Genomic DNA, 23,049 nt, shown 5'->3' with positions numbered 1-23,049 from the left:
AGTATCGACGCGGTGCTGTAAATGCATGGTTCAATAACGTGCAACATGCCCGTGTTTTGCAACGGGAGGATAAAAGTACATGCCTCTAGCTTGATCAAAACCCCCACATGTCCGTATCCTCTAGTTCAACATGGAACCCTTTAATTAGAGCCAAACCAATATATTCTTTTTTTACTGGCACGTGCCCATAATTCGTTTCAATTATAATTAACCGGCATATTCTCTTTTGTTGACGACTGGAAGCTATCACTGTCAATAATTTATGGTGTCCCTTATTCTAAACAAGCAGACTTAGCTTGATGCACCGGATGCGGAGCAGGCCCAGTATGAGAGAGATCGAACTCACGACCTCAAAGACCCGACCACATGTTGCTAGCCACTCAAACAAATGCGTTCTGCTATCCAATGGTTAGCGTTAATATTAAAGAATCTAATGCAACGTCAGATTCAAAACTTTTTATTTGACTTTTCAAAAACTAATAAGTATGAAATGCCAAATATACTTGGCAACATGAACAATTTTCCAAATTACATTTTTTTAAAAATCCTATACATTTAAAAAAAAGACGAACAAAAAATTTGAACAGAACATTTGTTGAAATTCACAAACATTTCTTAAAAGCATGAACGTTTTATAAAAATATAATTTTTTTTGAAGTTACGAAAATTTTTTGGAGACGGGAACATGTTTTGAACATATGGAAGAAATTAAGAAAATGTGTCTTTTAATGCAAAAATTATTTTCAATTTTGAACATATCACTAGAACAAGAATATTTTTCAAATTTGTAACATTTATAAATCTTGCACAAATTTGAAAAAACCCAAACATTTTTGAAAAAATGGGAGTAATTTTTAAATTTTCCGAAAAATATCAGAATGATAAAAATTTAAAATTACAAACATTTTTTAAATAGGAACGGAATTTTGGAATTCATAACATGAACTACCAAATATACTTGGCAACGTGAACACTTTTCCAAAATTTGAACAATTTTTTGAAAGTTACATACATTTTTGGACAAAGCAAGGACAAAAAATTTGAACAGAACATTTCCTGAAATTCGCATACATTTCTTAAATACCTGAACATTCTTATAAAAATATGAATATTTTCACATTGTGAACAATTTTTTAAAATGGGAACATGTGTTAAACATGCAGAAGAATTTTAGAAAATGTGTTTCTTTAATGCAAACATTCTTTTCAATTTTTAAACCTATATCTAAAACAAGAATATTTTTCGAATTTGGAACATTTTTTAAATTTTAAATGCATTTTTTGAAATCTTGATTTTTTTGTGAAAAATACGAACATTTTATTAAGAATGGGAATATTTTTAAAATTTGAAAATATTTTGGCACGACAAAAAAAAACAGAAACATTTTTGAAAATAGGAACACAGTTTTGTAATTCATAACTTTTTACGAAATTGTGAATAAAAATTGAAACTGCAAACATTGCTTGAAAATTGTGGAATTTCAGAATTTCTTAAAACATATAGCAATGGGCAAAATAAAAAGAAACAGGAAATGAATAGATAAAGAAACAGAAAAAGAAAATTTAACAGAACAGAAACAAAAATGGGCCGCCATGTCTTGGTCGCCCTGTGCGTAGCTGAAACTATATGCCGCATCGAGGGAAAAATAGGATTGTTTTATTGCTGCGTGGGCAGGAAAAAATGGCTGACTTTACTGGGCCATAGGGCGCGTGGCCCACGTATGAAATTCTCCACAAATCGTTTTTCCTTTGCTAACAGACGGAGTACGAAAGTTTAGTACCACCTCGGATAAAATGAAACATCTTTTAGCGGTGAACGGATGAAAAAATCAGAGAAACGCACCTTGCTTTATTATTAGCAAGGGTATAGAGGTATAGATATAGATATAGATAGGTATAGATATAGATATAGATATAGACTCCACATACAGATGCTCGACATGACCACTGCCAATTCCTGAACTTGTATTCTCATGAACTTGTATACTCATGAACTTGTATTCTTGGTGTCTATTCCTTTTTCTATCTCTATAAGCCACCGGAGAATTCATTTTCGGACAAATCAAGGCGCATGAGCAATGGAAGCAACACGAGGTTGTCAAATGGAATTATGCCGGACAACCTGTTGTTGCTCAGGTCGAGACTGTTGAGCTTCTGCAACAAAATGATTGATGTCGGTATGGAACCAGTTAGTTGGTTGCCGGACATTGACAACTCCATAAGGTTTGAGAACTTGCTCATGTCCGCCGGTAGCTCGCCGGAAATCAGGTTGTTCTCCGCCTGGAACATGGACAATCCGGTTGCAGATGTTGGCATGGACCCAGAGAACTTGTTGTTCCTCATCTTAATTAGCGAGATGTTCTCAGATAACTTAGCCGGTAAAGCCCCAGTGAACCCATTGTTCTGTATCATCACAGTGGTCAACTTGGGTAATGACCACCATATCTTGGCTGGGAAATCGCCGGAGAAGCGGTTGTTGTAGAGCATGATGTTGTTCAACAAGACGCAATCGCCGAGGTTCTTCGGTAGCTCGCCGGAGAAGCTGTTGTCGAAGACGACGAGGTCATAGAGCTTCCTGTTGGCGCAAAGTGAATCCGGGAGCAGGCCCGAGAGGTTATTGTTGCAGATCTCGAGGTTGCCTAGGGGCGAGTGCTTCCCGAGCTCCCACGGGATCTCACCGGACAGATTGTTTTCAAATAGCCTGATGTCCGTGAGTTTGGGGAGCATCGCTATGCTTGCTGGAATGGTGCCGGTGAGCTGGTTGGTGTACATGAACAATATGCTCAGGTTCTTGAGGCGACCAAAGTCTTCCGGTATTTCTCCGGTGAGATTGTTCGACGACACATCAAGCTCTATCAAATTCACCGACGTGATTTTGCATGGCAGTTTCCCGGTGAGTTTATTGTTGTACAGGTACAAGAGCTCAAGCTTTCCGTGTTGCCAGACCCATGTCGGGATCTTGCCGGTAAGGTTGTTACCGTACATGGCGAACAACATGAGGTTCGCCAAGCTGGAGTAGGCTTTCGGGATGTCGCCGTCATGTTCATGTTGGACATCCACAGGTAGCTCAGGTTGGTTAGCCCGGCGAACTCAGGGGGTGCCGGAGCCGGCGCGAACGGGTTCAAGGCCAGCGTGAGCTGCTCGAGCCCGGCGAGCTTGCTTATCTCGGCAGCTGGATATGCCCCGGTGAACTCGTTAGTGTCAAGAACCAGCGACCTCAGCGCTGGTAGCCTGGCCAGGGCGGCCGGCACCACACCCTGGAAGTGATTGCTTGACAGGTTGAGGTGCTCCATCTTCGGCGACAGGTGGTTGATGTCATCCGGAAGAACCCCGTGGAAGGCGTTGTAGGAGAGGTCGAGGAAGCGGAGGTGGGAGCAGGCGTAGAGCGGGACGCCGGAGAAGCCATTGGTAAGATAGTTGTAGGAGAGGTCGAGGTGGGTGAGGCTCAGTAGGTCGCACACCGACTCTGCCACCTTGCCGGTGATGTTTAGATTCGGCAATGATATCCCTATCACTGCACGTCCGTCGTCGCCACCGCAGACCACGCCGGTGGCCGGTCCAGTCGCAGTGGTCGGCATTGGCGATAGGGTCCCACGACGCAAGCTGCGTGGGGTTTCCCCATTGGGTCTTGATAGCCAGGAGGGTGGCTTGGTCGCCGTAGGTGGGCTGCGACCTCGATGCGCCGGCCAGCAGAAGGACGCCGAGGAGCACAATCAGGTGGATGGTCGACATGATTTTTGTGACGAGAGGTGGGGAGTGGGAGTGGGGACTGGCGAGTGGAGCTAGCTGCTGGCCTCATATTAATATACCCAAGCAGAGTCTAGACTAGAGTCGTGGGTCGTCTGCTAAATGAGGTACACATATGCAAATACCTTTTTATTGGAATGAAGCAGGATACTCGAGTACTCGGTGGGAATTTCTACTACTCCCTCCGTTCGGAATTACTTGTCGCGAAAATGTATGTATCTAGATGTATTTTAGTTCTAGATACATCCATTTTCAAGACAAGTAATTCCGAACGGAGGGAGTACCACACAATAGAAGTAAAATATCAGAGAGCAGCCACAATGCATGTATGGTTCACGATAGCACAAAAATCACATCATCATCAATGTACGCGCATTATTTAGATAGCAAATGCGTAACAATTCTTCTGTTTTTATTTACCAGGCCTCATTTGTGTTTTCCATCTTCGTTGCCTGTGCCATCATCATCATCATCATCGTTGTCGGAGCCATCGGTGCCACAGTTGTGTTTTCCATCTTCGTTGCCTGTGCCATCAGTCTCACTATTGTGGTGGCTACTGTCTTTGCCTTTGCCGTTGTTGACGTTGCAGAACGCTACCCGCATACCGGTGAAGAGGGCAAATTCCTTGACGGGATCCATCTCCTTCCAGTCCTTGTTGAATTTCATGGCATCCAAGAAGTCCACGATGATGAACCTACCGGAACCGAGGCTGATGACATAGGGATTGCACAAGATGTTCGGCTGGCACTCCTCTGGTAGGTCATCACACGCCCATATCCGCATCTTGTCCGGCGACGGCTCCTCCCCTTGAACGACGCCCGAGAGGTCAGCAGCGCAGGGAAGGTTGTCTTGTGAAGAGATGCCGAACCAAACTCCAAGCTCCAGGACGTAATCCGCCTTGCCATCGAAAGGCATGAGCCAGTCGCCAGCTTTGCTCCACTCACGTGTCGTGATGTGGAAGCAGTAGGAGCCGAATCCCTCGGCGTCAGAGATGGAGAAGAAGATGGTGTCGCTGCCAACGAGGGCATGGCCGTAGACGAAGGCATGCCTTGTTAGGTAATCTTGATTGATTGTGTTCGCTTTGACTCAAACAAACCGAACACTAATCAATCAAGATTACTTAATATGCTTGTGGTGGCTGATCCACGTTGGCGGCGGGAGGATGTCGCAGTGCCAGAACCTGTGTGATATGGGGGATGGGGCGAGTCCCCTCCACACAAGAGCCTCAAATTGCGGCCGCACCTATGCCTTGTAGATGATGTAGAGGTCGCCAGTGTCCTCGCTGTCATGGAGGTGTAAGTCCGTCGGAGGGACAGAGACAGCCAGCGCCGAGTGCTTGTACATGTGGAGGCTAGGCATGGTATCGACATAGCAACAACCATCGATGATGTCGGATCGTAACATGCGATTCACGGAGTCGCCCAAGATGACCTTGCTCTCCGAGGCGGTGGGCAGGAAATGAATGCCGCGAGGGCTCTGCAGATTTCCGGTGGCCTAATGAGCAGCTCGCTTTTGGGCGGATCGATCTTGGGCACATGATGCATTTCGAACATGGGTTTTCAGACCGGAAGTACGAGCCCATTTTCCTGTGCGCGGGCGCGATGGAAAAAATAAATGGCACACAGTAATAGTATTAATTTCTGGGGAATATTAGATTAGATGGGCAGCGGAGCGAAAGGGAAGTTGGATGGGAGTCAGCAACGCATTCTCCTCAGGACCTTACATGGAAGTTAGGGTGCTTTTGCGAACGAACCACCTCATCATCATCTTTGTTGATCTGCCAGTCAGCCAGTGCCTGGATCAGAGAGGTGGTCATGTCTCTCAATCAGACCTGACGTTTCTTTCTTCTCTTGGCTAGGCCTAACAAAAAGGGAATCTACTAGCATTAGCTCCCGTCCCCCCTATCCCTTGGCGGTTAGGGCAAACAATCCCCTACAAACTTCACTGGTGAGATCGTGGATTTGCCTCCCCTCTACCCGCCGCTTCAGAGGTCGGTAGCAAGCAGGGGAATCCTGGTGCTTCCACTTTGGTTAGTATTTTAGTTTAGGACTATTTAGTCCTCAAGTGGATGCCGGGGCTTCTTCTTCGAGTTTGTCTTCCGGACTTTGATCCTCTTCGATTTCGTCCGGCAGGACGAAGCCGACGGAAATCCAACATAGATTTTTGTCGTATCCTTCAGGCGGTTGTGTTAGATTTGTTTTCACATTACATAAGGGGTGGGGGTACATAATTGGATGGAGGGAGTGTTTATTTGCGGAAATTCATTCAAGACGCAGAAAACTGGGAGGTGAAAGTTGACCCCAAAGTGCTGACAACATGTAGGTCAAATGCTTCGGGAACACAGGTTTGTTGAATTACCAACAAGGCTACATCATCAAATTTCGTTATAACGAAACTGAGTGTTCTGCATTTCTACCCCTATTGTTTTGCCACTGACGTGGCTTTTAAGTTTAAACACAACATTAACACGAATACATACGTAGTTGCATACTGTCTACATGGTAAATCGGACATTTTTAGAAACTTGCTTGACATTTTTCCCTTTTAAAATCTGCCAAATTAAAACTAATTTTCTATTTTCTGTAACACATCTTAAAAAATATGTTAAGGCATTTTCCAAAAATGAAAGGAAACTTGCTGAATAAATCTGTTAGCATGTTTTTTCCATGTTTTTTTCCTGAATAGATGAACTCAATTCTCCTTGGTTTTACAAGGCCCAGCTGGTTCTTGGATTGTTAAGAAGGAAAGCATTGGGCCCATCTAGTCCAACCGAAAAGGCAAAGGTGAGACGAGATTGCTGGGAGCAACTAATTAACGAGCGCTCCTTCGAGAGTCTCGGAACGATCAGCGCCACTTGGTGCGCTCTCAGCCACTCGCCATGTGTCGCGCTCTGGGCGCTCCCTCCGGATTTTGTTTTTTTATTTTTCTGCACGCGTTTTTGGCTTTTTAAATGTTTTTTTTGGTTTTCCATCGGTCTTCCGTAGCTTTCCGACCAAAAAAAATTTTCGAATTTTTTTTTGCGCAAAAAACGCATTTTTTTCGCGAGAGGCACGGCCGTGCCTCTTTGAAACGGGAAAAAAAAAACGTGTTTTCTGTTTTTTCCTTTCGCGAGAGGAACGGTTTTGCTTCCGCGAGAGGCATGGTTGTGCTTTCGCCAGAGGCACGGCCGTACCTCTTGGAAACAAAAAAAAACACATTTTTTTTCGCGAGAGACACGGTTTTGCTTCCGCGAGAGGCACGGTTGTGCTTAACGAGAGTCACGGCCGTGCCTCCTCGGAAACGAAAAAAGAAATGCATTTTCTTTTTCTTCTTTCGTGAAAGGCATGGTTTTGCTTTTGCGGGAGGCACGGCTGTGATTTCGTTAGAGGCATGGATGTGCCTCTTTCAGAAAGGAAAAAAAACCCGTGCTCCCGGTTTGGTTTTTTCATCCGTTTTTTTCGTGAAAAAAAAGTTCATCAAAACCTATCAACATGGGATCTATTTTTAAAAATCTCGACGCGAGGAATCCAACGGCGAAAGCGGTTCGAGATTTAGATGCACGGTTTAAGAGATAAAACATTTTGAATAAACGAATCTACGAAAAAAAGGGAAAACTCTCAAGTTGCGACAAGTGGCGCACATGCAGCGTGCCACTTATCGCAACCTGGGGAAGTTGGAGTGATCTCCGCAAGGAGTACTCCTTAATTAGTGATTTCTGAGATTGCTTTTTCACTTGGAATATCCTATTTGATGCTAATTGCGGCAAATTGTCGAAGGAATGCACATGGAACAGCAGCGAGCGAGCGACATGGGCCGGCCCACTACTGGTGGACTACCGTGCTACAGTATCCTGGTTTTGGGAACCTTCTAGAAGGTTCCTTGAACCGTTTTTTCTTTTTGAACGGTTTTCCTGTTTGTTCTTGTTTTTTTTTGTTTTTTCCTTTTCTTCTTTTTCCGCTTTTCTATTTCTTTTTCTTCTTTCTTAATTTTTTTCTGTTTTCTGTTTGTTTTTTTTGCTTTTTCAAGTTATTTTTCTAAAGACCATCTTTTGAAAATGTTTGAATTTTTCAAAAATTGATCCTGTTTTGAAACAAGTTCAAAATTTCAAAAGAAATTCGTATTTTCAAAAATTTCGCATAAATTCAAAAAATGTTGCTTTTTAAATAATTGTTCGCATTTTTGAAATCTTCCAAAATTGTTCACAATTTCTGAAAATTGTTCACAAATTCAAAATATGTTTCTTTGTTAAAAAATTGTTCGCATTTTTGAAATCTTCTAAAATTGTTCACATTTTTTAAATCTTCGATAATTGTTCAAAAAAAATTCGAAATTGTTAGCATTTTTTAAATCTTCGGAAATTGTTCTGGGATTTTCAAAAATGTTATTTTCTTTTCAAAATTTTGACAACGTTCAAAAATGTTCCTATTTTAAAAAATTGTTCATGTTTTCATTTTTTCAGGAGTTTTTAAAACTGTTCTGGAAGTTTGAAAAAATGTAAACATTTGTATTTTTTTGTTCACGAATTCAAGAAATGTTCCCTCTTTCCAAATTTGTTCACATCATCAATATGTTTATGTTTTACAAAATTTGTTCAAAAATTCATAAAATGTTTTTGTTGTGAAGAAAATATTCGTAATTTCGAAAAATTCAGTTGTAGGTCCTCGGTTCGACCTAATAATGGACTGTAGTTTTTGGGATTTTTTGCGAATTAATGTTCCAGTTTTGTCGCTGTCGTATGTGTCTTTAAATGTTGCGCTGCAAATTGAACATGAGAGTGTCTGTGTGAGTGGTTTGCACGCTGGGCCAATTAGTACAAGGTCACTGGTTCGAGTTTCAGCGTTAGCGCTATAGTTTTGTTTGGCGATTTTTCATCTCGGGATGCCGCAGCGTGCAATTGTAAATGGGCTGGCCCGGGCTAGCCGCTCCTGTGCGAAGGGCGGGCACTTTGCCGCAGCGAGCAGCGTACAGGAGCTCTCTTTTCACTTCGCCACCTTCTGCTCCAGGTTCATTCTCCCGCTGTCGCCCTTCATGGCCCGCATGAAGCGCACATTCATTTGTGGCCACGCCGTCATTGGTGGTGGCGACACCATCTGCTTCTCCATCAGCAACTTCCGCGACTCTGCAGGCACCTATCGCTTTCACACCACGACCCACGAGTGGAGCAAGGCCGGCGACTGGCTCATGTCGTTCGATGGCAAGGCGGAGTATGTCTCGGAGCTCGGGCTCTTGTTCGGCACCTTGCGTGGCCTCCCCTGCGCCGTTGACCTCTCCCGTGTTATCAAAGGGGCAGAGCCATTGCCAGATAAGACACGGATTTGGGCGAACGACGATGCACCGAATGAGTGGTAACCGAGCTCAGTAGCGTAGCCAGCCCAATAAGCCAGGGTGGTCCATTAATAGAAATATTTTCATAAGTTTATTTATTTTTTAAAAAATATTTTTTTACTACACTATATACAAGCTATGGGGAAATTCCAGGGTGGTCCATGGACCACCCTGGCCACCCCCTAGCTACGCCACTGACCGAGCTATATGTCCGATGCCAAGGTCGGGTTCATCAGCCTTGGTCCCGACAGGATTGTGGTTGGTGAATTCTTTGATACCAAGGTATTCGACAAGGACTTCAACGAGATGGTTGTAAATGACCGATTTGCCGTTTTCACTTGTATGGATGTATAGTGTACGACAAAGGCAACGACAATGGTAATGGCAGTGACAACAACTGCAAGAGTGACATCAATGGCAATGGCAATAACGGCACCGGCAAAGGGAAGGGTGCCCGACGTATGATTAAGCATAAATGTAGTCGTTACATGCGGCTTCGACAATATTATCACGACGGTTCTCTGATTCAGTAAGTAATTTTGAGTCTGAGACATACTCCCTCTGTTCCATAATATAATGCACCTATGGTTTTTGAGATTTAACTTTGGCCATAAATCATCATTTATGTAGTTATTAATCGATTCATTTATTTATGATGGAAACAGCTTGCGATGTCTCGGTGGAGACAAATGCAAAATGACGCATGTACTGTGTGCTTTACCGGTCAGCCACACGCATGATCTAAACTTGACTAACATTTTGAGATGCCTAACGAAAACATTTAACTGATGTTCTATATTATAATTTACTAATGTATATAGATGAAATTTTCTCTATATCACTATGTATTTTTGTCAGAAAAACAGAGAAAATGTTTCTCCGCTAGCTGATCACTACATATAGACAAAAATAAATAAGCAATGCATTTCGTTAAAACTTAAACAACTGAGTTTCTATGAAGACTGACAAGCTCATTCGTGCTCACAGTCGTAACCAACTAACTTGCCCTAAAAATATAAACACATAACTTGGACGGCTGATCACATAGATAGTAGACTACTAGAGACAGTGTCTACAAAAGACCAAAAGTGCTTACCGCGCTAGCAAGAGACAGTCACGTATGTTCACACGTGGGGTCAATATGCTCTCGAGTCTTAAACTTTGCCAAAATTAATATGCATTAGGCCGGCCGGCCACGATAAAACAAATATTTGTCTGCTAGCTGTGATGCTGAGGTAACGAAGCTGACACAAATTTGACAAGCTAACCGTTTTAATTACTTACCCTTTCGTTTAAAGCAATCTTATATCAGAAGCATACAAGGGCATCGACCGGAAAGATAGTATTGTGTGTATGAATAATAATAGCATATGTGGGTACATCAAGAAGAGATGTCTCTTTAACATCTATTGACTAACATTTTGATTGACGACATGTACAAACGTCATGGCTGACGATCTATTTTTTTGATGATATGCAGACGGAAGTTTCTCTATATACCTATTTTTTTTTTGACAAAAATGGAGACCCACATAGCAGTCTTAAACATTTAATTTAGTATCTATTCGTCTTTGTGTTTGGCATCATATTACAGCCACACAACAAGGAAATCTTGGGACAGAGAAAGTGTATTTCGTGTAACTCTAGGCATCTCTATCTTCATCCATCTCCATCTTTATTACACAGTTTACTGCAAATATGTGTAATGGGAAAACTCATCTCTCTAATGACACACATATCCTATCAATGACTCGCCAACCATACTAGCTAGAGGGTTAAATGTTTGGATTCCAATCATTGGGAACCACCAACCGTAGTACGTACATTTAGCATCTTGTCATTGCTGGCTTGAGGATCATAATAAAAACAAACCGGTAGAAGAAGAAATAGCTAGCTGTTCTACGAAAGGAGTAATATTTTTTTTCATGTAAAACAAATTACCACCCGATATATATATATATATATATATATATACATATATATATATATATATATATATATATATATATATATATATATATATAGCGAAAAAAGAGCAACCAAGTGAGCCACCTAGTAGAAATGTACAATTAAATGTTTTTAGGATTTTGGTAAAAAGCAAAAATTACTTTTGCTAACATGAGCCGCTCGCTCAACTGCAAGGTGTGTTTAATTAGCTATTCGAACCATTTGAAACGCTGCTGGGTATCAGACAATGGAAAAGACACGGGAGAGGTGGCCGACCACCACCGTTCACGTGATCGTGTCCTGCTTGCATTGAACGAATAGGTAGCCATCCGCGAAAATATTTTTAGTTTAGACAGATCTGAACTAGGTAAACGAGCCAATTTAGATGCACGCAAAGGCCATGTGATAGGGTGCATGCAGAGGCTGAGGTGTCCTTTTTTTGCCTTGTAGTGAGTCATGTGCCTATGTTACAAGCCAGGGACCTGCAAAGGCTAGTAAACAAGCATATAGTACTTTAATGATCTAAACAATTTTTTTTTTTACAGAGAGCTACCTCATCATTTTGTATCATTCAACCGTGTACTGTTCGGATGTTATTTTATTTATAAAGCAGGCCGAAAGCCTGTTTCGAGAGATATTTCTTTACAAAATGAGTAGCTCTTTATCTGATATGATCAATCAAAAAGAAAAATTTCCGAGCTTTCTGGTTGTTGTCTACTAAGTTACTCTTAAAAAGTTGGTCACTTACAATTAGTTGACCTTGTCTCCTGCAAATATCTTGTTAGAAGGGAGAGAGAGGATTGGTGGAATTGTCATTGTATTGATTATGCCTCGTGGGCGTATATATAGGAGAACATGGCCATCTTGGAGTACAAGGCAATGTAGAATAATATCCTACGCTATCCTAGCTTTCCTAATTATCACAATACTCAATATATCTAATTAAGATGATGATAAGCTGCTGACTAGGCTTGCTCCTCGATTGATGTTATCTAATTAAGTTCATTCATGTGACACAACTTGTCAGCTTGCTACTTGGTCTTTTCTTCATACGACCAAAAGGACGGGTTCCACAGTATAACGGAACAAGTTCAGCATCCAATACAAACATGGTACCACACGCTGCAATCAAATTCAGCGCAAAGTACTTGACGATGAGCATTGCTGCATCTAATGTCTATTTGAAAAAGGAAAAATGACCAGACCAAACCGCGCTTATAGCTTATTACTTTTGCATGAAACCTCGTTTCTTGATGAGGAGGTCTCCAAGGTGAATAGCATCACTAATAGAAAACAAGGCATTTGTTCCGGTTCGTGAGGGCCTTTGATGAGGAGGTTGTTACTAATACCTCCCCCCTTTAGTCCCGGTTCTTACACGAACTGGGACAGATGGGCATCCACGTGGCCGCTGCGGCAGCCCAGGCAGGGGGGCCTTTGGTCCCGGTTGATGACATAAACTGGGACCAAAAGGCTTCCACGCGTCAGCAGCTGGCTGGAGCTGAGTTTTTTTTTAAAATGGCTGGTTTAGGGGTTTAGGGGGTTATTTTTAGGTTGTTATTATCTAGCTAATAGAGAGAAGTGTCCTCTCTTATATCTTCGTCCTTGGTTTACCAACGCTACTGCTATGTTCATTTCACCCGCAGATATATAATAACTCATGCATGCTCGCATCATACATCATCATATATAATAACACGTCCTACTAATCATGCATCATCATACAACTTCTACTCGTTATTAATAATAAGTCATACGATCATCATCCTCATAGTCATCGAACCCAACCCTACATAATTTTTCTTAGCACATGATCATCAGTATTAGGTAGGACCTAAACACCCTTAAGGTAAAATAGCATAAAACAATATAGACCCTGACTCTCCATTATGAAGAATGGAGATCATCCTGTCTCCAATTCTTGTGCTTCACTTCCTTTTGCTTCCAAGAAGCTCCTTACGACTGTCCATACATTTTTTTTCCATTCTTTGATTGTCATGTCTCCACTTCTTTTAGAAATCCGGTATGGACAGTTGAGATTCGTAGGATGACCTGGATATATGTTCAAAACATGAAGGCTGCCATTCTGATACATCAAATGAGGCACACAATCCTCTGGGATTCTCTGTTGAAAAACATAGTAATAACTTCGTAGTTAGCAATGATGTACTAGTTTTAGAAGTATTGAAAAAGATGCACGGATGTCGTAATAGTAAAAAAATCTTATCAGGGTATCTCCATGGTAGTTATCGTATTCAACACGTGCACTAGTAGCACGTATTGACCATAATGTTGAGGAGTTCGATTGTAGACATTGTAATTCTCAAGATCAGTACAAAATGCGATCAGATGATTTTTCTCCTTATAAGTTAATTCGGAGCAATCGGTGTAGTGGGTTTTGTCTACCATCTTCCGCACATTCTTTGAACAATCAAAATAAGCTGTCAATGGAAATAAGCTTTCAACTATTTTGAAATAAACAATATAAATTACTTAATAACTATGTTAATCTCACATGGGGGAAGAATTGGAGGTGTATCCACAATGACCCAAATCCCCATATTGTCTTGCTCGATTGTAGGATCACCAAGATCCATGGTGACAAGCATACCCTCATCAAAACCATACATCTTGCAAAGTGCTTCCCAATTTTTGCAACCAAAATGGGTTACACTCTCAGCATTGTACAACTTTACTTAAAAATCCACACCATGATGGGTCCTTAGGAGAATATTTTTGGTTTCCATACTTTCATGGTCTTCAAAACCCATCCTCTCCAAGACATAGCGTCTTGCATATCATGGGATAAGCTAGTCGAATTGGAAAAGATGAAAAATACACGTTAAAATAGTTGAAGTCGTGCTTAATTACGAAAAAAACTATTGTCGTCGTTGCGTACCGTATGAACATTGAAGGTCTCCTCGAGCTTAATGCTGAAGCGCCGATCTTCGTCCAGCTCAATGAACCTGTCGAACATACCTCGGTCATCGTGGCACCAGTCGCACTCCCCCGGGCGGTTTTCGTCGTCCGAGTACGACATTTCCGGCCTATGTTCATAATATGAGCATTCAATACAGTAGTTCTGGGAATGAAGGAGAAGCTACCGCCATGATTTTAGCATTCAAAGTAGGAGTACTTTTCCAATATGAGCATTCAATAAGCAAAATCAAATCATAAAATAAAGTATTCAAATTAGCATGCATGCATTCAATTATAAGCAAAAGTAAATCATCTCTTGTGTCCATACATCGTCGAATATTATCACTAATACTCCTCGAATACTATCATACATATAGCATCACTAATACAGCTAGAACCGTAGCGCCCGATGGGTATCGTCGCGGGCGATAGACACCCAAAGATAAGGAACCATCACAGGATCATAGCTCCAGTGAAATCCCTGAAGAACCTGCCAGGTATTGTCGAACCTGCCCTCCAATGCAACCATGTAGCGACGGACGTGCTCGTCCTCCTCGCGTACATGGTGATGTACCACCTCCACGGTGTCCGGAAGTCTCGGCACCGTCACTGGCCCACGCGATCGCCACCAAACAAGGATCGGTTCAACAACGGGCTGCCTCCTCACCAACCTACGTCCCCCGGAAGGTAGTACCTCCCAATACCAGCCCGGCGGGGCCCAGTCCCGAACATGGCCCTGATCAAGTAGGCCTCCACCGCCGAGTCGACGACGACGAGGATGCGGGATAGGCATCGCCGACGTCGATGCGGGAAGTACTTCTATATATAGTTAAATAAAGTAGTTTTATTAGTTAAATCAACTAGTTCAACTACTAAGCACTTACTATAAATAAATAAAGTAGTACTTACTAAAAACAAACTACTTCTATATATAGTAAAATAAAGTAGTTTATTAAATCAACTAGTTCAACTACTAAGCACTTACTATAAATAAATAAAGTAGTACTTACTAAAAACAAACTACTTCTATTTATAGTAAAATAAAGTAGTTTATTAAATCAACTATAGTTCTATTATTTTTTTAACTAATTATATTAAACACTTTCTCTTATTATTTTTTTCTTTTTCGTCTATTCTAAATATGAACATATTCATAAATGACTTCTATCATTCATAATTTTCCTATACATACACAATAAATCATTAAAATTTTATGAACAAAATTACAACAGAAAAAAATCATAAAAATTCTATGAACAGAAAAAAATCATAAAAATTCTATGAACAGAAAAAATCATAAAAATTTGACATATTCGTTTTTTGCATATATATGAACATACAAACATGCATATATATGAACATACAAACATCTTTGCATAAAAAATCTATTAACAGAAAAAAAATCTAACACAATATGAACAAATTAATTACACAATATGAAAAAAATCCTGACAGAAAAATCTATGAACTACACATCTAAATGACTACACATCTAACAAAAAAATCTACGAAACTACAAAAAAATCTAACTAAAAAATTACTACACATCTAAATTAGTTGCTCACGGCGACGCTGTCGGGGACGGCGACGGCGACGGCGACGGCGAGGTGTGGCGCGGGGCGGGGCGGCGCGGCGACGGTCGACGGTGAGGCGGCGGTGCGGCGCGGGCCGGGGCGGGGCGGCGACGGGCAGGGGCCGGCGGGGCACAGGGCGCGGGGCGGGGGGCGGCGACGGCGTCGGGGCGGCGCGGGGCGACGACGGCGACGGCGAGGCGGAGACGGGCAGCCTGGCGGCGTCGGGGCGGGGAAGAAGAAACTGAACGAAATTTTGATGAGTGCTAGTTATATAGACAGAGTATTGGTCCTGGTTCGTGAGACCAACCGGGACAAATGCCCACCTTTAGTCCCGGTTGGTGGCACCAATCGGAACCAAAGGCCTCTTTTCAGCAGCCCAAAGGGCGGGAAATGGAGGCCTTTAGTCCCGGTTGGTGGCACCAACCGGGACTAAAGGTGGGCATTTGTCCCTGTTCTAGCCGCCAACCGGGACCAATGCCCCCTTTAGTCCCGGTTCTAGCCACCAACTGGGACCAAAGGTCGTGTGCTGGAACTGGCGCGGTGCGGTGCTATGTTTAGTCTCACCTCGCTAGCCGAGAGGGGCTCGGAGTGGTTTATAAGCCCTGCCGAACCAACCACTTCGAGCTCCTCTCTACTGCAGGCTTACGGGCCTAAAATCCCTCTCTGTGCTTGTGGGCCTATTAGGCCTACTGCGGGCCTGCATCCTGGCCCTAGTAATGGGTTTCTAGTCGTATGCAGGTCATGGTGGCCCTGTAGGTGACACTTTTTTTAATTTTTCCCAGTCTTTTTCTTTCTTTTTTGTTTCTAATTACTTATTTATTTTCTTTTATGATAATTCTTTTTGCTATTAAAGTTTGTAACAAAATTCTAATTACTTATTTATTTTCTTTTATGATAATTCTTTTTGCTATTAAAGTTTGTAAACAAAATTCTAATTACTTATTTATTTTCTTTTATGATAATTCCTTTTCTTTTAATGTTTTGAACAGAATTCTAATTACTTATTTTTTTATGATAATTCTTTTTGCTATTAAAGTTTGTAACAAAATTCTAATTACTTATTTATTTTCTTTTATGATAATTCTTTTTGCTTTTAATGTTTTGAACAGAATTCTAATTACTTATTTATTTTCTTTTATGATAATTCTTTTTGCTATTAAAGTTTGTAACAAAATTCTAATTACTTATTTATTTATTTTATGATAATTCTTTTTGCTTTTAATGTTTTGAACAGAATTCTAATTACTTATTTATTTTCTTTTATGATAATTCTTTTTACTATTAAAGTTTGTAACAAAATTCTAATTACTTATTTATTTTCTTTTATGATAATTCTTTTTGCTTTTAATGTTTTGAACAGAATTTTAATTACTTATTTATTTTCTTTTATGATAATTCTTTTTGCTATTAAAGTTTGTAACAAAATTCTATATAATTTTAGTTTCAATAATACTAGAGGTTTATAAAAGCTTTTTAGTTGATTCCTTCAGTACCAGTTCTAAGGCTGTTACAAAGGCATTTTATTTGGTACAGGTTTTAAGGCTGGTGCCCCACGGACATCTTTTACTACCGGTTCGTGGCATGAACCGGTAAAAGAGTTTTTTAGTTGATTTTTTCTGCAGCTATTTTTTAGTCCCACCTCGCCAAGCGAGAGGCACTCGCAGCGGTTTATAAGCCCTGAGTGCAGAGACGATGAAGAAGAGGCTCAATGCTCACCTGCATGTTGCTTAGCTTCAAGCCTTGAGGAATAGGGTAGACTGCACGGAGCTATGTGCAGTGCAGTTTACACTATTCCGAAAGGCTTGAAGCTAATTAATAGTCTGTTGTAACATTGTCCAAATGACCTGTTCGATGGCTCTTCATGCCCTTGAACCAACAGCCTCCTCGAGCATATGAGAGGTCATTAGCTGCTGAATGATTTACAATTTTTCTCTATGTACGCTTACAGCAATGACATTTTTTGGCTAGAAAATGCAGAATCGACCAATACCATCAAGTAAAACCGACACATTACTTGCAAAAAACGAAGTAAAACCTACATTACGTCTGCAACCAGCAAGTCATCCTGCATATAAAATACCATGCCAATAATTGTTGAGGTTCGTGAAAATTGGCATAGTAAAATCACACCGCCCATTTCATTTAGCCAGCTGGTATGAGCTATGAGCCTATGAATAGACTGGAGCAGAACATGGTCATGATCCACATCTTCAGGCACTCCCACATGCAACAGGCCATTAACTTTAGCCAATCATGATGCAATTTTCTCTAGTCCCAGATTTGTTCAGCATACCAAACGGAAACCGACGAGGCTCCATGTTCGGTTAACTTGATGCCTCTGCTACATTAATTTCTGGAGACCCCCCAAGTCGTCTGACAGGTTTCGACTAATTAATATTATTATCGTTATTTGACAATGTCCAAAGGAGCCGTTTCATGGTTCATCATGCCGGCCCTTGAATCAACAAATGCAAATAATTATATCCCTTTACGTCCAGTTTGGTATCTGCAAAGCGCACATAATAATGAAAGAACCAAAGACCAGATATTCATAATTAGATCTGAAACTGAAGGATGAGCATACATTTCATAGGTGAGGCGGAGACCATATCAATGTGGCACGATTGTTAAAAATGCAAGGACCAAGCACAAGACATGGTAAACTCAATGAAACAATTGTGTAGCTGTACATCAAATGCAGAGGAGAAGCCTTTCAAAAATATATTTTTGTTTTAGCAAGATCTGTAAACAATGATCCTTCAATGATATACTTGTTGATTGTATTCCGAACAACGGTTTAGTTGCGTGCACATAGTAAGACCGCACACAGGCCATTTAATTTAACCCCAGACATGAACAAGACATGATCCACACCTTCAGGCACTCTGCATAAGCCAGCTCACATGTCACAGTTATTTTTCCCAACCATGAGGCGACTTCCTCTAGTTACAGCTCAACAAAAAATGATGGCCAGGGAAAATTAATATCTCGGGACCCGAAGTACTCTTACTGGTCTTGGCTAATTATCAGTTTGTTGTTTAACAATGTACAAATGAGCTGTTTTATGGCTCTTCATGCCATTGAAACAACAAGTAGCAATAATTTCGCCTCCCGAAGCATATGACAACTCATTAGCTATTCAATGATTCTTAATTCATGCTACATGTTACTCGGCGAACAGTTGACCTGTTAAATCAGGATTTGATCATTTTGTCCATATCGTTTATGTTGGTCTATTGAATACCTGTAGGATTAAATAATTGACATTTCTTTTGCAAGAAAATGCAGAATCGAACGATACCAACATTGGAGCCGGCAAGTCATCCTGCATACAAAATATGCGGAATACATTTAAATGGGGAGTACATTGGAGATATAGCATAAATATCAGGAGGGAGGCATCATTGGAGCGTAAGAGGTGACCTGATAGCTAGCATATATATGATATTAAAAACTGTGTTTGATTTGGTGGAAGCGTCTCAACACCCATACAGGGGTGCCCGCATGATTTATATTGATATGGGATCGAAGGATCGATCTAGGTTACAGAGGGTTCCGTTGTGATAGCAACCGTGAGAGAATTACAAGAGAGAGAGAGAGAGAGAGAGAGAGAGAGAGAGAGAGAGAGAGAGAGGAGAGAAGTCAAAAGAAAATACAACTCTATCTACTCTACCATGTGGTACAAGATGTTCAACACTCCCCCTTAATCACAATGCCACTAGGTTGAGATTACGCCTAAATTTTTCAAAACTTCTAGTAAGTAATGCTTTAGTGAAACCATCTGCAAGTTGATCCTTTGATGGAATAATCTGATTTATATTTGTCTGTTTGCAACTTGTTCTCTCACAAAGTGAAAATAATTTCAACACGCTTGGTCCTGGCATGAAAAACTAGGTTAGCCGATAAATATGTTGCTCCAAGATTGTCACACCAAAGACAAGGGGGCTGCACTTGGGCAACTCCATGCTCGTTCAACATAGACTGAACCCGAATAACTTTAGTTGTTGCATTTGCCAATGCTTTCTCTGCTTTTGTACTTGACCTAGAAACTGTGGCATGTTTCTTTGCACACCATGAAATTAGGTTAGGACAAAAAATATAGAAAACCCACCAATGGACATCCTATCATCCACACAACCAACCCAATTTTCCTCTAAGAATGCACTCACCAAGGTAGAGGAAGACTTCTTTAATTTGAGGCCAACTATCATTGTATTTTTGACATACCTCAGGACTCGCTTAACTGCTGTCCAGTGAGACATGGTTCGTGCATGAAGAAACTGACACACTTTGTTAACTGCAAATGAAATGTCAGATCTGGTGAGAGTGAAGTACTGAAGTCCACCAACTATACTTCTGTAACTGGTGACATCCTCCTGATTCAGGGGTTCCCCTTCGACGAGAGACAAGGATTGTGAACTGGACAATGGTGTTGGTGATGGTTTGCAGTTTTGCATGCCAACCCGGCCTAATAGGTCAGTTGCATAAACTTCTTGCGACAAATGAATACCATTCTTAGTTTTCTTAACTTCAATGCCCAAGAAAAAATGTAGATCACCAAAGTCTTTAAGAGCAAATTCAGAACTTAAATCGTTAAGTAAAGATGTTATGGACACACTAGAAGAACTAGTTACAATGATACCGTCCACATATATGAGAACAAAGATAGAAGTCTGCAACTTGTTGTAAATAAACAAAGATGTATCACATTTTGATGGGGCAAACCCAAGCTTCTGCAACTTTGTACTTAACCTGAAGTACCATGCTCTAGGAGCTTGCCTTAATCTATACAAGGCCTTATCAAGTTTACAGACATGAAAAGGTGCATCCTTGCTTTCAAACCCAGCCGGTTGTTTCATATGACACGTTCCTTGTTTTCTAGCTGTCTGAGACTGCATCCCCTAGAAACAGCAATGGATAATACAGGACAAATGGTTGCAACTTTTACAACTGGACTGAAAGTGTCCTCATAATCAATGCCATATCTCTGCTTAAATCCTTTTGCTACTAATCACTAGTAGAAAGCAGACTTTGCGTTCGCATCATGAGTCCCGGTTTGGATACGGCCCGGGACTAATGTGACCATTAGTCCCGGTTCCAATGGCTAGGAGCAGTCGGTGGCACGGGCATCATTAGTCCTAGTTAGTTTTGCACTTCTAGTCCCTATTTGTGATACAAACCGGGACTAAAGGGGTGCTGGCAGGTGTCGGTGTCAAAACCGGCGGATCTCGGGTAGGGGTCCCGATATGTGCGTCAAGGTTGATGGTAACATGAAGCAAGGGACACAGATGTTTACCCAGGTTCGGGCCCTCTCGGTGGAGGTAAAACCCTACTTCCTGCTTGATTAATATTGATAATATGGGTAGTACAAGAGTAGATCTACCACAAGATCGTAGAGGCTAAACCCTAGGAGCTAGCCTATGATGGTATGAGTGTAATTGTGATTGGCCTTCTAAGGACCAACCTCTCTGGTTTATATAAGCACCGGAGAGGTCTAGGGTTTACATGGAGTCAGTTACAAGGAAGGAAATATAATATCCGGATCGCCAAACTTGCCTTCCACGCCAAGGAAAGTCCCATCCGGACATGGGCCGAAGTCTTGAGTCTTGTATCTTCACGCTTCAATAGTCCGGATGTTGTACACAGTCCGGCTGTCCGGATATCCCCTAATCCAGGACTCCCTCAGTAGCCCCTGAACCAGGCTTCAATGATGACTAGTCCGGCGCACAGTCTTGTCTTCGGCATTGCAGGGCGGGTTCCTTCTCCGAATACTCCAAAGTGCTTGTTACGGCGAATAGTGTCCGGCCCCCAATCAATGTTGTGCTCCTCGGCTTCGGTGCCTCGGTAATGACCATCTCCACGTGTCGAGCGAATGCGAGGAGTCGAGGCATTTTTGCATTTTCCACCCTCGATTCTCTGGGCGAACCGTCTATTTGAAGGGACGGGGACTCTCAGATCCAAACCTCACTCTCCCTCCCAGAGCCAACATCCAACAGAGCGCTTCGCAAAAAGCCATTCCAACATGGCCGGCCGTCGCAGTTCTTCTGTTTGCCCTTCTCTTTCCAAGTCGGGGGATTGGGGAGAGTGTTCAGTTCCTCATAGCCGCTTGACAAAGTTACAAACCCAAGGGTTTCTCCCACCGGCGTTCATGGTCTCCGTCCGAGCTGGAATAGCTAGTTATGACGGAGGAGACCAGGCTGAGGGATCTCCTAACCCATTTCCGGAGGAGCGTATATGTCTGATCCCTCATCTGCCGAGGGGCGTTGGGTTCCCTATCCACCCGTTTCTTCGCGGGCTCCTGGAGTTCTACGGCCTCCAGTTACACGATCTTACCCCTGGCTCTATTCTGCACATAGCGGGGTATGTTGCCCTGTGCGAGCTGTTTCTAGGCCGCGAACCACACTTCGGATTATGGCGGAAGCTGTTCTGCCTCGTCCCCCGCACCTAGGGGGAGTCCCTATGTCAAGTGGGCGGGGTCGAAATATGGCGCATTGCTGCGACCGGATACCTATCCGGCACTCCTAAGAAGGCACCAGAAAACTGGCCTTCAGAGTGGTTTTATATAAACGACGTCCCCCTTCCGGATCCAGTCCGGACAGGTCTCCGTGAGTTCAGCAACGCCCCGCCGAGGGCACGCCTAAGCTAGCACCCCCGGGGTCCTCAAGAAGAGGACACGAGGGAAATATTCCTCCTGATGGACAGGATAAAGTAACTGGCCAAATCCGGACTGACGATAGTTGAAGTTATGGCAATATGCATAAGACAGGGAGTGCAACCGCTCCAATATCGGGGGAAGCCCATGTGGCATTTCAACGGGCAAGACGACACCTCCCGCTGCGGCCGTAAAGGTCCGGACTCCGCTGCCGCTCTGGCAAGGATATTGTCCGATCTGTACAAAGGGGAAGAGGAGGAATTCCTTCGCATAAAAACGCGGGAAGGATTCTCCATGTACAACCCCCCAGCGTGGGTAAGTTGCCATTATTTTCCCCTCTTTGCTCTAGCGTTCTTCTGCTAAGATTACTCGCATCAATGCTTCTGGGAAGGAATTAAGGAGGGCCATAGAAGGAATCTTCAGCCCCTCCCCGCAACAAGAGGACCCTGGAAGGGCCCTAGATCCAGGACTTAAAGTGGATCCGGATATCACTGTGGAGCTTGTCAACGAGGTATTTTATCAGGCGAGCTGGGATGGCGCCCTAGTGGCCATTACGGCCGACTACCCTGGACTGCTCCCCTCTTCATGCGTAAGCCAAACTAGAAAGCCCTGTCCTTCAAAGAGGACTCCCCCCAGGTGTTATAATTTACCCTTGAGGCGTCGTTCTATTTGCAGAAACGACGGCCGGAGCGAGGGACCGAGCCCCTAGGGACTCGTCAACCACGGGCGTCCAGATCGGGCAGGCTCAAGAGGAAGGCGGTGAGGGTTGACACACCGCTACAGAGGTAAAACAATAACCTGTCCTGTAATATAGAATTTAAAATATGACAGCGCCCTTCGTGTCTGGCAGGAAGAAGAATAACCGGACTATATCCGGAGACCCTACCAATCACGGCTCCACCAGCTGGAT

At 42.4% G+C, this 23,049-nt stretch overlaps 2 pseudogenes; both read right to left on the bottom strand.

Annotated features, from left to right (window-relative positions):
• Positions 1-1,871: 1,871 nt before the first annotated feature.
• LOC123039801 (receptor-like protein 52) lies at positions 1,872-3,733 on the bottom strand (annotated as a pseudogene).
• A 439-nt stretch (positions 3,734-4,172) lies between these two features.
• On the bottom strand, positions 4,173-5,290 carry LOC123047633 (uncharacterized; annotated as a pseudogene).
• Between the last annotated feature and the right edge of the window lie 17,759 nt (positions 5,291-23,049).

The sequence above is a fragment of the Triticum aestivum genome, chromosome 2B, assembly GCF_018294505.1.
Source record: "Triticum aestivum cultivar Chinese Spring chromosome 2B, IWGSC CS RefSeq v2.1, whole genome shotgun sequence".
NCBI lineage: Eukaryota > Viridiplantae > Streptophyta > Magnoliopsida > Poales > Poaceae > Triticum > Triticum aestivum.
The sequence above is the reverse complement of the archived record's forward strand: the minus strand, read 5'-3'. Positions and strand labels throughout refer to the sequence as shown.